The 18,361-nt window shown below is 42.1% G+C and overlaps 1 protein-coding gene across 1 annotated transcript in view; it reads left to right on the top strand.

The window, feature by feature from the left end:
• The first annotated feature begins 907 nt into the window (after positions 1–907).
• RhoGAP100F (Rho GTPase activating protein at 100F) overlaps positions 908–18,361 on the top strand; it is a 587,716-nt gene continuing 570,262 nt past the window's right edge. The window contains exon 1 of the mRNA XM_070099441.1: positions 908–2,106. The gene's annotated coding sequence lies outside the window, so the exon portion shown is untranslated. The remainder of the gene's footprint in view (positions 2,107–18,361) is intronic.

The raw sequence follows: 18,361 nt of genomic DNA, 5'->3' as shown, positions 1-18,361 counted from the left end.
AATTGTGGTAGTGATGGTAGTAGTGGTGGCAGCGGTGGTGGAATTTACATCTCACATCCCAGTAATTCTCTAAGATAAGACCTGGTAATGGTGGTTATGATGGTAACTGTTGGTGGTAGTTGTGGTAGTATCAGAAAAGACTTGGTCTACAAGTTCTTGTTAAACCATCTTAACTAACATGTTAATCTCAGAGTTTTAGAGACGTGAGGGATACAACTGGATACCAGATGATCTTAGTCAGGTCCCCAGACCATCCCTGGGGACTGGTCTGGGACTCCCGTTCCTTCCTAGAGGGAGGTGGAAAGACCCTGGGAAAACTAGAGACTGGAGACAGTCTCTTGGGTATAGAGAGAGAAAGGGATAGAGAGAGAAAGAGCGAGAGAGAGAGAGAGAGAGAGAGAGAGAGAGAGAGAGAGAGAGAGAGAGAGAGAGAGAGAGAGAGAGAGAGAGAGAGAGAGAGAGAGAGAGAGAGAGAGAGAGAGAGAGAGAGAGAGAGGCGGGAGGTATTGATTCAGAGGGTCGAGTCTTGCACACGCGCCCTCACTACCTGTCCTCTCAACAACTATCTTTACTACCTATTTACCCCTATTTGTGGAAAGAAATACCCAAAAATGGGTATGGAATAGGTGGATGATGATAGGGTGGTTCAGTGTACCTCAGGAAATAGGGTTTGAATGGGGTTTTAATTATTTTTTTGTGGTGTTTATGTTGTGTATTAGAGTATAGGAAGGGGAAGATAGTGTAGTGTGCTGGAGTAGAGTATTGTAGGGGGGGAGGGAGGGGGTGTTGGAGTAGGATGAGGATGTAGTGGTGGCGGAGGTGGGTTACGTGCGCAGGGTGTGTGGTGTTGGCGTGCGTGGTGGAGGGAGTAGGGTGGGTGGGCGAGGTGGGTCGCAGTGTGTGCGTGTGGTGGAGCACCTGCGTGTGTGTGTGTGTGTGCGTGGAGTAACACGGTGTGGGTTGAAAGCTAGCTCACTCTCTCTCTCACTCCCTGTCTCACCCTCCCTCTGGCGGTGGTGGAGAGTGTGTGCGAGAGAGGGGGGACTCCCTACACGTGGATCTAGAGCCCAAATTAGGTCCCCAGGCCTGTGTTCAGGGTCCTCAGACGGCCCTCTCCACCTCCCCGTCAACTGCTACTCTAAGTCTGTCCAGGGACGTGAGGCTGGTGGTAAGGTTAGTCAAGACCAGCATTGATCCGTCCGCCCGCACACTCACCCACATGACCCATACACACGGTGTATACCAGCAGTAGTAGACAGAGGGGGGGCGGTGGGTGTGACAGACGAAGAGGAGACGCTGGATGCGACAGGAGAGGACGTCTGCGGACGCTGGAGTAGACAGGAGAGGACGTCTGCGGACGCTGGAGTAGACAGGAGGATAGAGAAGAAGCTGTACGTGCGATAGCAAGACGGAAAGTGGGTGGAAAGGGCGGAAATAGAAGCTATAGGGGCAGTGGATGCGGAAAATTGACCTGAAAAGGGGCGGTGGAAGCGACAAATTGACCTAGCGAGCGGCCGGCGCAGACAAACCCACGCTGCAAAATGCCCACTTCAACCCCCAACCCACGAGTCCAGTGGGCAGACGACCAGCTTAACCCACCTACTACCCATCTACCTGCCCCTGTCTACCATCTACTCCCATCTACCACGTGCCCAGTACCCCAAAACAACAGAAAAACCGCCTGAGTACCTCACCCCCATAGCCAAATCCATGCCCAGAGCTCACCTGCGTCGACAGTGCCTACCGGCGTCGACAGTGCCCAACGGCGTCGACAGTGCCCTAATCTACCAGTAGTCAACACCAGGAAGTAGATCTAAGTAAATCTATCCACCTACATCAAAGAAATAGCAGTTCAAAGCAATCAAAGTACCTCAAAGCAAGCAGAAGTCATTGTTTAGAGAGTGATGGCAGTGATGTACAGTGAGTGAGAGCAGTGTGGTCAAGTGGGCGGTGCCCACAGTGTTGGAAGGGGCAAGCTACTGTCTACACAGTGGGTGTGGGCCCCTCCCATCATGCCAGGAGCCCACCCCGCCCACACAACCCACCACCACGCCCACCACCGCCCACCACCCAGAGTCTCGGGTGGATATTTATGATTCGCACAAGGTGAGTAGCCCACCTGTTGTTAACACTAACCCACCTCTTGTTAACACTAGCAACCCTCTTGTTAACTAACCCACCTGTTGTTAACACTAACCCACCTCTTGTTAACACTAGCAAACCTCTTGTTGACTAACCCACCTGTTGTTAACACTACCCCACCTCTTGTTAACTAACCCACCTGTTGTAAACACTAGCAAACCTCTTGTTAACTAAGCCACCTGTTGTTGACACTAACCCACCTCTTGGTGACATTAACAAGGTGAGCAGCCCACCTGTTAAAACTAACCCACCACTCATAAATGACCAACCTACCACTCATTACCTCAAACTCACCCCTCATTAACACTAACCAACCAAGTTAACACTAACTCACTATTCACTAACGCTAACTCTTCATTATTAATACTAACACACCACTATTAACACTAACCCACCACTCATTAACACTATTCCACTACTTAATAACACTAACCCACCGCTGAATAACACTAACTCACCACTCATTAACACTAACACTAACCCACCACTATTAACACTAACCCACCACTATTAACACTAACCCACCACTCAGCAACATTAATCCACTACTCAATAACAATAACCCACCACCGAATAACACTAACCCACCACTCAATAACACTAACCCACCACTCAATAACACTAACCCACCATTCAATAACACCAACCCACCACTCAATAACACGAACCCATCACTCAATAACACTAACCCACCACTCAACACGAACCCATCATACATTAACACGAACCCACCACTCAATAACACCAACCCACCACTCAATAACACAAACCCGCCACTCAATAACACAAACCCGCCACTCAATAACACTAACCAATCAGTCAATAACACTAACCCATCACTCAATAATACTAACCTACAACTCAATAACACCAACCCAGCACTCAATAACACCAACCCAGCACTCAATAACACCAACCCACCACTCAATAACACCAACCCACCAATCAATAACACCAACCCACCACTCGAAAACACTAACCCATCACTCAATAACACTAACCCATCACTCAATAACAATAACAAATCACTCAATAACACTAACCCACAACTCAATAACACTAACCCATCACTCAATAACACTAAACCACCACTCAATAACACTAACCCATCACTCAATAACACTAACCCATCACACAATAACACTAAACCACCACTCAATAACACTAACCCATCACTCAATAACACTAAACCACCACTCAATAACACTAACCCATCACTCAATAACACTAACCCACCACTCAGTAACACTAACCCATCACTCAATAACACTAACCCATCACTCAATAACACTAACTCATCACTCAATAACACCAACCAACCACTCAATAACACCAACCCACCAATCAATAACACTAACCCATCACACAATAACACTAACCCATCACTCAATAACACTAACCCACCACTCAGTAACACTAACCCATCACTCAATAACACTAACCCACAACTCAATAACACTAACCCATCACTCAATAACAATAACAAATCACTCAATAACACTAACCCATCACTCAATAACACTAAACCACCACTCAATAACACTAACCCATCACTCAATAACACTAAACCACCACTCAGTAACACTAACCCATCACTCAATAACACTAACCCACCACTCAGTAACACTAACCCATCACTCAATAACACTAACCCATCACTCAATAACAATAACAAACCACTCAATAACATTAACCCATCACTTAATAACACTAACACATCACTCAACACTAACCCATCACTCAATAACACTAACCCATCACCCAATAACACTAACCCACCACTCAATAACACTAACCCACCACTCAATAACACTATCCCACCACTCAATAACACTATCCCACCACTCAATAACACTATCCCAACACTCAATAACACTAACCCATCACCCAATATCACTAACCCACCACTCAACACTAACCCACCACTCAATAACACTAACCCACCACTCAATAACACTAACCCACCACTCAAAAACACTAACCCAACACTCAATAACACTAACCCACAACTCAATAACACTAACCCATCACTCAATAACACAAACCCATCACTCAATAACACTAACCCATCACTCAATAACAGTAACCCATCACTCAATAACACTAACCCATTACTCAATAACATTAACCCATCACTCAATAACACTAACCCACTACTCAATAACACTAACCAATGATTCAATAACACTAACCCAAAACTCAACACTAACCCATTACAAAACAGTCACCCATCACTCAATAACACTAAACCACCACTCAATAACACTAACCCATCACTCAATAACACTAACCCACCACTCAGTAACACTAACCCATCACTCAATAACACTAACCCACCACTCAGTAACACTAACCCATCACTCAATAACACTAACCCACCACTCAGTAACACTAACCCATCACTCAATAACACTAACCCATCACTCAATAACACTAACCCATCACTCAATAACACTAAACCACCACTCAATAACACTAACCCATCACTCAATAACACTAACCCACCACTCAGTAACACTAACCCATCACTCAATAACACTAACCCACCACTCAGTAACACTAACCCATCACTCAATAACACTAACCCATCACTCAATAACAATAACAAACCACTCAATAACATTAACCCATCACTTAATAACACTAACACATCACTCAACACTAACCCATCACTCAATAACACTAACCCATCACCCAATAACACTAACCCACCACTCAATAACACTAACCCACCACTCAATAACACTATCCCACCACTCAATAACACTATCCCACCACTCAATAACACTATCCCAACACTCAATAACACTAACCCATCACCCAATATCACTAACCCACCACTCAACACTAACCCACCACTCAATAACACTAACCCACCACTCAATAACACTAACCCACCACTCAAAAACACTAACCCAACACTCAATAACACTAACCCACAACTCAATAACACTAACCCATCACTCAATAACACTAACCCATCACTCAATAACACTAACCCATCACTCAATAACAGTAACCCATCACACAATAACACTAACCCATTACTCAATAACATTAACCCATCACTCAATAACACTAACCCACTACTCAATAACACTAACCAATGATTCAATAACACTAACCCAAAACTCAACACTAACCCATTACAAAACAGTCACCCATCACTCAATAACACTAACCCACCACTCAATAATACTAACCCACCACTCAATAACGCCAACCCATCACTCAATAACACCATCCCATCACTCAATGCTCACCCACCACTCAATAACGCTAAGCCACCACTCAATAACACTAACCCATCACTTAACACCAACCCATCACTCAACACTAACCCACCACTCAATAACACTAACCCATCACTCAATAACACTAACCCACCACTCAATAACACTAACCCATCACTCAATAACACTAACCCATCACTCAAAAACACTAACCCACCACTCAACACTAACCCATCACTCAATAACACTAACCCATCACCCAATAACACTAACCCACCACTCAACACTAACCAATCACTCAATAACACTAACCCATCACTCAATAACACTAACCCACCACTCAATAACACTAGCTCACCACTCAATAACACTAACCCATCACTCAATAACACTAACCCATCACACAATAACACTAACCCATCACTCAATAACACTAACCCATCACTCAATAACACTAACCCATCACTCAACACTAACCCATCACTCAATAACATTAACCCATCACTCAATAACACTAACCCATCACTCAATAACACTAACCCATCACTCAATAACTCTAACCCACCACTCAATAACACTAACCCACCACTCAATAACACTATCCCACCACTCAATAACACTATCCCACCACTCAATAACACTAACCCATCACCCAATAACACTAACCCACCACTCAACACTAACCCACGACTCAATAACACTAACCCACCACTCAATAACACTAACCCACAACTCAATAACACTAACCCATCACTCAATAACACTAACCCATCACTCAATAACACTAACCCATCACTCAATAACAGTAACCCATCACTCAATAACATTAACCCATCACTCAATAACACTAACCCATCACTCAATAACACTAACCCACTACTCAATAACACTAACCAATGATTCAATAACACTAACCCAAAACTCAACACTAACCCACTACTCAACAGTCACCCATCACTCAATAACACTAACCCACCACTCAATAACACTAACCCACCACTCAATAACGCCAACCCATCACTCAATAACACCAACCCATCACTCAATGCTCACCCACCACTCAATAACGTTAAGCCACCACTCAATAACACTAACCCATCACCCAATAACACTAACCCGCCACTCAATAACACTAACCCACCACTCAATAACACTAACCCATCACTCAATAACACTAACCCATCACTCAATAACACTAACCCACCACTCAATAACACTAACCCATCACTCAATAACACTAACCCATCACTCAATAACACTAACCCATCACTCAATAACACTAACCCATCACTCAATAACACTAACCCATCACTCAATAACACTAACCCAGCACTCAATAACACTAACCCATCACTCAATAAAACTAAACCATCACTCAATAACACTAACCCATCACTCAATAACACTAACCCAGCACTCAATAACACTAACCCGCCACTCAATAACACTAACCCACCACTCAATAACACTAACCCATCACTCAATAACACTAACCCATCACTCAATAACACTAACCCATCACTCAATAACACTAACCCATCACTCAATAACACTAACCCATCACTCAATAACACTAACCCATCACTCAATAACACTAACCCATCACTCAATAACACTAACCCATCACTCAATAACACTAACCCAGCACTCAATAACACTAACCCAGCACTCAATAACACTAACCCATCACTCAATAACACTAACCCAGCACTCAATAACACTAACCCATCACTCAATAACACTAACCCATCACTCAATAACACTAACCCAGCACTCAATAACACTAACCCATCACTCAATAACACTAACCCATCACTCAATAACACTAACCCAGCACTCACTCAATAACACTAACCCAGCACTCAATAACACTAACCCATCACTCAATAACACTAACCCATCACTCAATAACACTAACCCATCACTCAATAACACTAACCCAGCACTCAATAACACTAACCCACCACTCAATAACACTAACCCACCACTCAATAACACTAACCCATCACTCAATAACACTAACCCATCACTCAATAACACTAACCAACTACTCAATAACACTAACCCACTACTCAATAACACTAACCCACCACTCAACAGTAAAACACCATTCAATAACACTAACCCATCATTCAATAACACTAACCCATCATTCAATAACACTAACCCATCACTCAATAACACTAACCCACCACTCAATAACACTAACCCATCACTCAATAACACTAACCCACCACTCAAAAACACTAACCCACCACTCAATAACCCACCACTCAATAACACTAACCCACCACTCAATAACACTAACCCACCACTCAATAACCCACCACTCAATAACACTAACCCACCACTCAATAACACTAACCCACCACTCAATAACACTAACCCACCACTCGATAACACTAACCCATCACTCAATAACACTAACCCACCACTCAAAAACACTAACCCACCACTCAATAACACTAACCCATCACTCAACACTAACCCACCATTCAATAACACTAACCCATCACTCAACACTAACCCACCACTCAATAACACTAACCCACCACTCAATAACACTAACCCATCACTCAATAACACTAACCCATCACTCAATAACACTATCCCCACCACTAAATAACACTAACCCACCACTCAATAACACTAACCCACCACTCAATAACACTAACCCACCACTCAATAACACTAACCCATCACTCAATAACACTATCCCCACCACTAAATAACACTAACCCATCACTCAATAACACTAACCCGCCACTCAATAACACTAACCCACCACTCAATAACACTAACCCATCACTCAATAACACTAACCCGCCACTCAATAACACTAACCCACCACTCAATAACACTAACCCATCACTCAATAACACTAACCCACCACTCAATAACACTATCCCATCACTCAAAAACACTAACCCATCACTCAATAACACTAACCCACTACTCAATAACACTAACTCACTAGTCAATAACACTAACCAATGATTCAATAACACTAACCCACCACTCAATAACACTATCCAATCACTCAAAAACACTAACCCATCACTCAATAACACTAACCCATCACTCAATAACACTAACCCACCACTCAATAACACTAACCCACCACTCAATAACACTAACCCATCACTCAATAACACTAACCCATCACTCAATAACACTAACCCATCACTCAATAACACTAACCCATCACTCAATAACACTAACCCACCACTCAATAACACTATCCAATCACTCAAAAACACTAACCCACCACTCAATAACACTAACCCATCACTCAATAACACTAACCCATCACTCAATAACACTAACCCATCACTCAAAAACACTAACCCACCACTCAATAACACCAACATATCACTCAATAACACTAACCCATCACTCAATAACACTAACACTAACCCAACCCATCACTCAATAACACCAACCCACCACTCAATAACACTATCCCATCACTCAAAAACACTAACCCACCACTCAATAACACCAACATATCACTCAATAACACTAACCCATCACTCAAAAACACTAACCCACCACTCAATAACACCAACATATCACTCAATAACACTAACCCATCACTCAATAACACTAACCCACCACTCAATAACACTATCCCATCACTCAAAAACACTAACCCACCACTCAATAACACCAACATATCACTCAATAACACTAACCCATCACTCAAAAACACTAACCCACCACTCAATAACACCAACATATCACTCAATAACACTAACCCATCACTCAATAACACTAACCCATCACTCAAAAACACTAACCCACCACTCAATAACACCAACATATCACTCAATAACACTAACCCATCACTCAATAACACTAACCCATCACTCAATAAAACTAAACCATCACTCAATAACACTAACCCATCACTCAATAACACTAACCCATCACTCAATAACACTAACCCGCCACTCAATAACACTAACCCGCCACTCAATAACACTAACCCATCACTCAACAACACTAACCCATCACTCAACAACACTAACCCATCACTCAATAACACTGACCCACCACTCAATAACACTAACCCACCACTCAATAACACTAACCCACCACTCAATAACACTAACCCATCACTCAATAACACTAACCCATCACTCAATAACACTAACCCACCACTCAATAACACTAACCCATCACTCAATAACACTAACCCATCACTCAAAAACACTTACCCATCACTCAATAACACTAACCCACCACTCAATAACACTAACCCATCACTCAAAAACACTTACCCATCACTCAATAACACTAACCCACCACTCAATAACACTAACCCATCACTCAAAAACACTTACCCACCACTCAATAACACTAACCCACCACTCAATAACACTAACCCATCACTCAAAAACACTTACCCACCACTCAATAACACTAACCCACCACTCAATAACACTAACCCATCACTCAAAAACACTTACCCACCACTCAATAACACTAACCCACCACTCAATAACACTAACCCATCACTCAATAACACTAACCCATCACTCAATAACACTAACCCATCACTCAAAAACACTTACCCACCACTCAATAACACTAACCCACCACTCAATAACACTAACCCATCACTCAATAACACTAACCCATCACTCAATAACACTAACCCACCACTCAATAACAGTCACCCACAACTCAATAACACTAACCCACCACTCAGTAACACTAACCCATAAGTCAATAACACTAACCAATCACTTAACACTAACCCACCACTCAATAACACTAACCCACCACTCAATAACACTAACCCATCACTCAATGACACTGATGTATCACTCATTAACACTAACCCACTACTCAATAACACTAACCCACTACTCAATAACACTAACCCACCACTCAATAACACTAACCCATCACTCAATAACGCTAACCCACCACTCGATAACACTAACCCATCACTCAACACTAACCCACCACTCAATAACACTAACCCATCATTCAATAACACTAACCCACCACTCAATAACCCACCACTCAATAATCCACCACTCAACACTAACCCACCACTCAATAACACTAACCCATTACTCAATAACATTAATGTATCACTCATTAACAGTAACCCACCACTAAATAACAGTAACCCACCACTCAATAACATTAACCCACCACTCAACAGTAACCCACCACTCAACAGTAACCCACCACTCAATAACACTAACCCACCACTCAATAACACTAACCCACCACTCAATGACACTAACCCACCACTCAACACTAACCCACCACTCAATAACACTAACCCATCACTTAACACTAACCCACCACTCAATAATAGCATCCCACCAATCAATTACACTAACCCATCACTCAATAACACTAACCTATCACTCAATAACACTAACCCACCACTCATTAACACTAACCCACCACTCATTAACACTAACCCACCACTATTAACACTAACCCACCACTATTAACACTAACCCACCCATATTAACACTAACCCACCACTCAATAACACTAACCCATCACTCAATAACACTGACCCACCACTATTAACACTAACCCACCACTATTACCACTAACCCACCACTCAATAACACTGTCCCACTACTCAATAACACTAACCCACCACTCAATAACACTGTCCCACCACTATTAACACTAACCCACCACTATTACCACTAACCCACCACTCAATAACACTGTCCCACCACTCAATAACACTAACCAACCACTCAATAACACTAACCAACCACTCAATAACACTAACCAACCACTCAATAACACTAACCCACCACTCAACACTAACCCATCACCCAATATCACTAACCCACCACACAATAACACTAACCAACCTCTCAATAACACTAACCCACCACTCAGTAACACTAACCCACCACTCAATAACACTAACCCACCACCATTAGTACTAACCCACCACTCAGTAACACTAACCTACTATTCAGTAACACGAACCCACCACTCAACACTAATCCATCAATCAGTAACACTAACGCACCACTCAGTAACACTAACCCACCACTCAGTAACACGAACCCACCACTCAACACTAATCCATCAATCAGTAACACTAACCCACCACTCAGTAACACTAACCCACCACTCAGTAACACTAACCCACCACTCAGTAACACTAACCCACCTCTCAGTAACACTAACCCACCACTCAGTAACACTAACCCACTACTCAGTAACACTAACCCACCACTCAGTAACACTAACCCAGCACTCAGTAACACTAACCTACCACTCAGTAACACTAACCCACCACTCAGTAACACTAACCCAGCACTCAGTAACTCTAACCCACCACTCAGCAACACTAACTCAACCAGTAACACTAGCCCACCACTCAGTAACGCTAACCCACCTCTCAGTAACACGACTCCACCTCTCAGTAACACTAACCCACCACTCAGTAACACTAACCCACCACTCAGTAACACTAACCCACCACTCAGTAACACTAACCCACCACTCAGTAACACTAACCCAGCACTAAATAACACTAACCCAGCACTAAGTAACACTAACCCACCACTCAGTAACACTAACCCAGCACTAAGTAACACTAACCCACCACTCAGTAACACTAACCCAGCACTAAGTAACACTAACCCACCACTCAGTAACACTAACCCAGCACTAAGTAACACTAACCCACCACTCAGTAACACTAACCCACCACTCAGTAACACTAACCCACCACTCAGTAACACTAACCCAGCACTAAGTAACACTAACCCACCACTCAGTAACACTAACCCAGCACTAAGTAACACTAACCCACCACTCAGTAACACTAACCCACCACTCATGAATTTAGTGCAGATGTCACGAAAGGGATGATTGTCAACGCTGTGAGTGAGAGGAGGATGGGTGTCCCCAAGGCCCCGAGGGCTGGTTGGGAGAGCTCTCGCTTCACATCCTGAGGGTCCGGGTTCGATTCCCTGTGGTGTTAATCGACTGGTGCGGGTTGCATCCTGGGGAAGAAGACTAAGAACCACAATGAAAAAAAGACAGATTCCTCGATGACTTCCTGCCTTTCTTGGGTTGTCCTGGGTGGCTAACCCTCTGGGGTTAAAAATCCAAAAAATATCTTGTCTTATCTGATCTGGCTCTAAGTGAAATAAAGCTGAAGGTGGTTGGGGAGTTTCAGTGGGGGAAATAAATGGGATTAAGTTAGGGGTTTATGAGAGAGTTAGAGCTAAGGAAGGGGTAGTAACAATGTTGAAGTATCAGTTATGGAAGGAGGAGAGGGAATATTAATGTATATATTCGAGGATTATGTGGCTTAAAATAAGAGTTGGATACGAGAAATGGGTCCTAGTTAGGGTGTATGTACCTGAAGAAGAGAGGAGTGTAGAGGAGAGAGATTTTGGGAGATGTTAAGCAAGTGTATAGGAAGTTTTGAGCCAAGTAAGAGAGTATTTGTGGTAGGGGACCTAAATGATAAAGTAGGAGAAACATTTAGAGAGGGTGTGGTAGGTAAGCTTGGGGTGCCAGGTGTAAAAGATAATGGGAGCCCTTTGATTGAACTTTGTATAGAGAGGAATTTGGTTATAGGTACTACATATTTTAAGAAAAAGAGGATATGATACAGATATGATACAGGGTGCAATGACAGTAGTTTGTTAGACCATATATTGGTAGATAAAAGACTGTTGAGTAGACTTCAGGATGTACATGTTTATAGAGGGGCCACAGATATATCAGATCACTTTTTAGTTGTAGCTACACTGAGAGTAAAAGGTAGATGAGATACAAGGAGAATAGAAGCATCAGGAAGAGAGAGGTGAAGGTTTATAAACCTTAGGGTAATATATAAACATCTATTGGAGGATAGATGGGCTAATGAGAGTATAGGCAATGGGGTCGAAGATGTATGGGGTAAGTATAATATTGTAGTGTTAGAGTGTTCAGCAGAAGTTTGTGGTTACAGGAAAGTGGGTGTGGGAGGGAAGAAGAGCAATTGGTGGAATGATGTAAAGAGAGGTTTTTACAAAGTAGAAGTGATGCAAGTTGGGAAGAGTATATGGAGAGAAAAAGATATGTGAGGAGAGTGGTGATGCAATGTAAAAAGAGAGCAAATGAAAGTGGGTGAGATGTTATCAACAAATTTTGTTGAAAATAAGGAAAAGTTTTGGGGAGAGATAAATAAGTTGAGGAAGCCTAGAGAACGAGTGGATTTGACAGATAAAAATAGCAGAGGAGAGTTATTGGAAGATGGAGGGAATATTTTGAGGAATTGTTAAATGTTGATGAAGATAGGGAAGCTGTGATTTCATGCATTGTGTAGGGAAGTATAACATCTTGTTGGAGTGAGGAATAGCCAGGTGTGAGTGTGGCAGAGGTGTGTGAGGCAGTGGGTAGAATGAAAGGGGGTAATGCAGCTGGGACTGATTGGATAAAGATAGAAATATTACACAAGAACATAAGAAAGAAGGAGCACTGCAGCAGGCCTACTGGCCCATGTGGGGCAGGTACATGTTAACCGGGTGGGCCATTGGTTTAAGCCGGCTTAGACCAATGGCCCACCCAGTCAGGTCATCTCCACTTAAGGAAGGAGCACGGCATCTGACTCAGTAGCACCAGCTAGTCAGGTCCAACTCACACCCACCCACACCCACTCATGTATTTATCTAACCTATTTTTAAAACTACACAACGTTTTAGCCTCAACAACTGTACTTGTGAGTTTGTTCCACTCATCCACAACTCTATTACCAAACCAGTGCTTTCCTATATCCTTCCTGAATCTGAATTTTTTCAACTTAAAACCATTGCTGCGAGTCCTGTCTTGGCTGGACATTTTCAGCACGTTATTACATTCCCTTTGTTTATTCCTGTTTTCCATTTATACACCTCAATTATATCCTCCGTAATTCTACACCTTTCTAGAGAGTGCAGATTCAGGGCCTCAGTCTATCCTCATAGGGAAGATTTCTGATACATGGGATCAACTTTGTCATCCTCCTCTGTACGTTTTCCAGAGCATTTATATCCATTCTGTAATACTGTGACCAGAACTGAGCAGCATAGTCTAAATGAGGCCTAACCAAGGATATATAGAGTTGAAGAACAACCTGAGGACTTCTATTATTTATACTTCTTGCTATGAAGCCAAGAATTCTGTTAGCTTTATTGCGAACACTAATGCACTGTTGTCTTGGTTTTAAATTACTGCTAACCAGAACTCCTAAATCCTTTTCGCAATCAGTAGTATTAAGATCTATATTATTTAGTTTATATGTGGCATGGTTATTTAACTGTCCAACATTTAGAACTTTGCATTTGTCTATATTAAACTGCATCTGCCACTTCTCCGACCATTGCATCAGTCTATTCAAATCATCCTGGAGTGCTCTAGTGTCCTCATTAGAATGAATTGGATGGCCTATTTTGGTGTCATCAGCAAATTTGCTTATGTCACTATTTATTCCCTCATCTATGTCGTTTATGTAAATTATAAGCAACAGCGGGTATATGGAGGAGGTGAATGTATTCAGATATTTAGGAGTGGACGTGTCAGCAGCTGGGTCTATGAAAGATGAGGAACACTGCTTGTGATGTGCCTCCATTCTGATTTCTCCCCATTTATGCAAACTCTCTGCTGTCTATTTGTCAGCCATGCCTCTATCAAGGAAAAAATTTCTCCTATTCGTGTGCCTTAATTTTCCTCAGTAGCCTCTGATGTGGAACTCTATCGAAAGCCTTACTGAAGTTCATATGCACAATATCACATTCCACATGCACATTCCAGCACAACACATAGACAACATCAACTTCATTATGTGTAGTAGTGACTATACCCTACATGACCAAAATACTCTAGCTATATACTTGTCCAAACTTCCTACCACTACAGATATTAGTAGTAGAACTCAACACACAACTCAGGATATAAATAACCATAGAAGATGATTGATCACGTTGACCCTGATCTAAACCTCCATAATCTGACACCCAATCAAAACCTATTGGAAAGTAACTGCCTTTATTACACAGCATCACAAGCCACCACTATCCTAAACAATGCTAAAAGCCTATCAGTACTTAACTACAACATCAGGTCCTTAAGCAAACACTATGATGACCTCCTGGCACTCCTTGAATCACTAAAGACACCCTTCTCCTGCATTATTCTTACTGAGACCTGGCTTAAGCAGGACACAATAGATATCTACCCTCTACCAGGATACACAGCAATTCACAACTGCAGAACAAACCAAGTTGGGGGTGGTATTGCAATCTATTACTCTAACCAATTATCTTGTCTTAGCACCACTTGCTTTAGTGATGAATATGGGGAATACATTTTTGCTAATTTTACTGTAAAAAACCTTAAGACTCCTATAACAATCGGTGCCATTTACCGGATACCTCACACAAACATCCCAAATTTCAGTGAGAAATTAAAGTCACGAATAACAAACAGACAAATGAATAAGCACCACCTTCTCTTAGCTGGAGACTTCAACATCAACCTTGGCTTACCAGATGATCAGCCTGTAACTGATTTCATCAACAATATGAACAACACACTTCTCATACCAACAATAACTAAACCAACCAGGCTCACTGAGACAAGTGCAACCATAATAGACCACATATGGACCAATATACTAGCCCCCCTTAAATCAGGGATAATCACAGATAGCACTACAGACCACTACCCTACCTTCCTCCTGACAAACATTAGTAAACCACCACTTGAATACAACAAAGTCTCATTTAGACTCCATGACGAGGCCTCAGTAAGGAAGTACACAGCTGACCTAGAGACTGTTGATTGGCCTACAGAATTCTCCAAGGCCAATGGTATTAATGACTGGACAGACATTTTTCTTAACAAATTACTTAGACTATACAACAAACATTGTCCTATAAAAACAAAACAGATCACAAACAAACGGCTTGGTTGCCCATGGCTAACCAGCACCATTCTGAAATCCATTGACAAGAAACACCAATATGAAAAGCAATATAGACAGGGCTTAATACACAAAGATACTCTTAAACACTATTCATCAGCTCTCACCAAAGTGATAAAAAAAGCCAAACAACTATACTACTCCAGTAGATTCACAGACACTAGAGGAGATATAAAAAAAGACCTGGAAAACACTCTCTCAGATTCTAGGGACCCACAAACTGAAAAAACCAAGAATATTGTCCTAACTAAACCTCATGAAACACCACTACATCCCACTGACACAGCTAACAAGATAAACGACTTCTTCTCAAACATAGGATCTAATCTCGCCAGTAAAATCCCACATACCAATGCCCATGCCGGGGACTACCTAGATGGAAATTTCCCTAATTCCTTCTATCTTGCACCAACTGAGCCCATGGAAGTCATTGAGATCATAAAGTCACTTAAAAATAACTCGGGGAATCTGTCTCATGTCCCACCATTACTGTACAAGCGAGCGGCCCATGTCCTTTCGCATGCTATTTCATTACTTTTTAACAAGTCAATAGAGACTAGCACCTTCCCGAAACTACTCAAGATGGCAAGGGTTACACCAATACATAAAGGTGGTGACCCTACAGACTTAAACAACTATAGGCCAATATCTAACTTACCATTGCTATCCAAAATCTTTGAGAAACTCGTGCACAGGAGACTGTATTCATTTATAACGGCTCAAAACATACTCAACCCCTGCCAGTTTGGATTCAGGAAAAATAAAAGCACTAATGATGCAATCATAAAAATGCTAGATCTGCTTTACACAGCATTGGAAAATAAGGAATATCCACTAGGAATTTTTATTGACCTAGGAAAAGCTTTTGACACAGTAGACCACGACATCCTACTCCACAAACTTGATCACTACGGTATAAGAGGCCATGCGCTTGCTTATTTCAAATCTTACATTACTAATAGGTATCAGTACGTCACCATTAAAGACACAGCATCAGCAACACGGCCACTTGATACTGGAGTTCCGCAGGGAAGTGTCCTTGGTCCCCTGCTCTTCCTCATATACATCAATGACCTTCCAAACGTATCCCAACACCTGAAACCCATTCTCTTTGCTGATGACACGACTTATGTCATCTCTCACCCTAATCTTGCCACCCTCAACACCATTGTGAATGAGGAGCTGATTAAAATATCGACTTGGATGACAGCCAATAAACTTACGCTTAACACTGACAAAACCTACTATATTATGTTTGGTAGCAGAGCAGGAGATGCACAAATTAACATTAAGATTGACAACACTCTAATTACCAGAAATAATGGGGGCAAATTCCTAGGCTTATACCTTGACAACAACCTGAATTTCAGCACCCATATCCAGCATATAGCCAAAAAAGTATCCAAAACGGTTGGGATCCTCTCCAAGATACGATACTACGTGCCGCAAAATGCCCTTCTCACACTATACCACTCACTTATTTATCCATACCTCACCTATGCTATTTGTGCTTGGGGATCAACTGCAGCAACACATCTAAAGCCAATAATAACCCAACAAAAAGCTGCAGTAAGAATAATCACTAAATCCCATCCCTGGCAACACACCCCCCCACTCTTCATAGATCTAAAACTACTCCCAGTTCAATACATCCACACTTACTACTGTGCAATCTATATCTACAGGGCCTTAAACTCTAATATCAACCTTGACCTAAAACGCTTTCTTGATAGTTGTGACAGAACCCACAGGCATAACACCAGACACAAACATCTCTACGACATTCCCCGTGTCCGACTAAACCTTTACAAAAATTCAATGTATGTCAAAGGCCCTAAAATCTGGAATACCCTACCTGAGAACTCTAGAACTGCAGACACATTCATCACCTTCAAAACTACCATAAGAAAACATCTTATCTCCCTGATACACCCCGTCAACTAACTACACGAATACCACCTGGTGGTTCACACTTACACTCACTCACTCATTTGACCATAAACAGAAATATTAATCTCAGTCTTAA

This window comes from Cherax quadricarinatus, chromosome 67 (assembly GCF_038502225.1).
Source record: "Cherax quadricarinatus isolate ZL_2023a chromosome 67, ASM3850222v1, whole genome shotgun sequence".
NCBI classification, from domain to species: domain Eukaryota; kingdom Metazoa; phylum Arthropoda; class Malacostraca; order Decapoda; family Parastacidae; genus Cherax; species Cherax quadricarinatus.
Note: the sequence above shows the minus strand (reverse complement) of the source record. Positions and strands in the feature narration are given on the sequence as shown.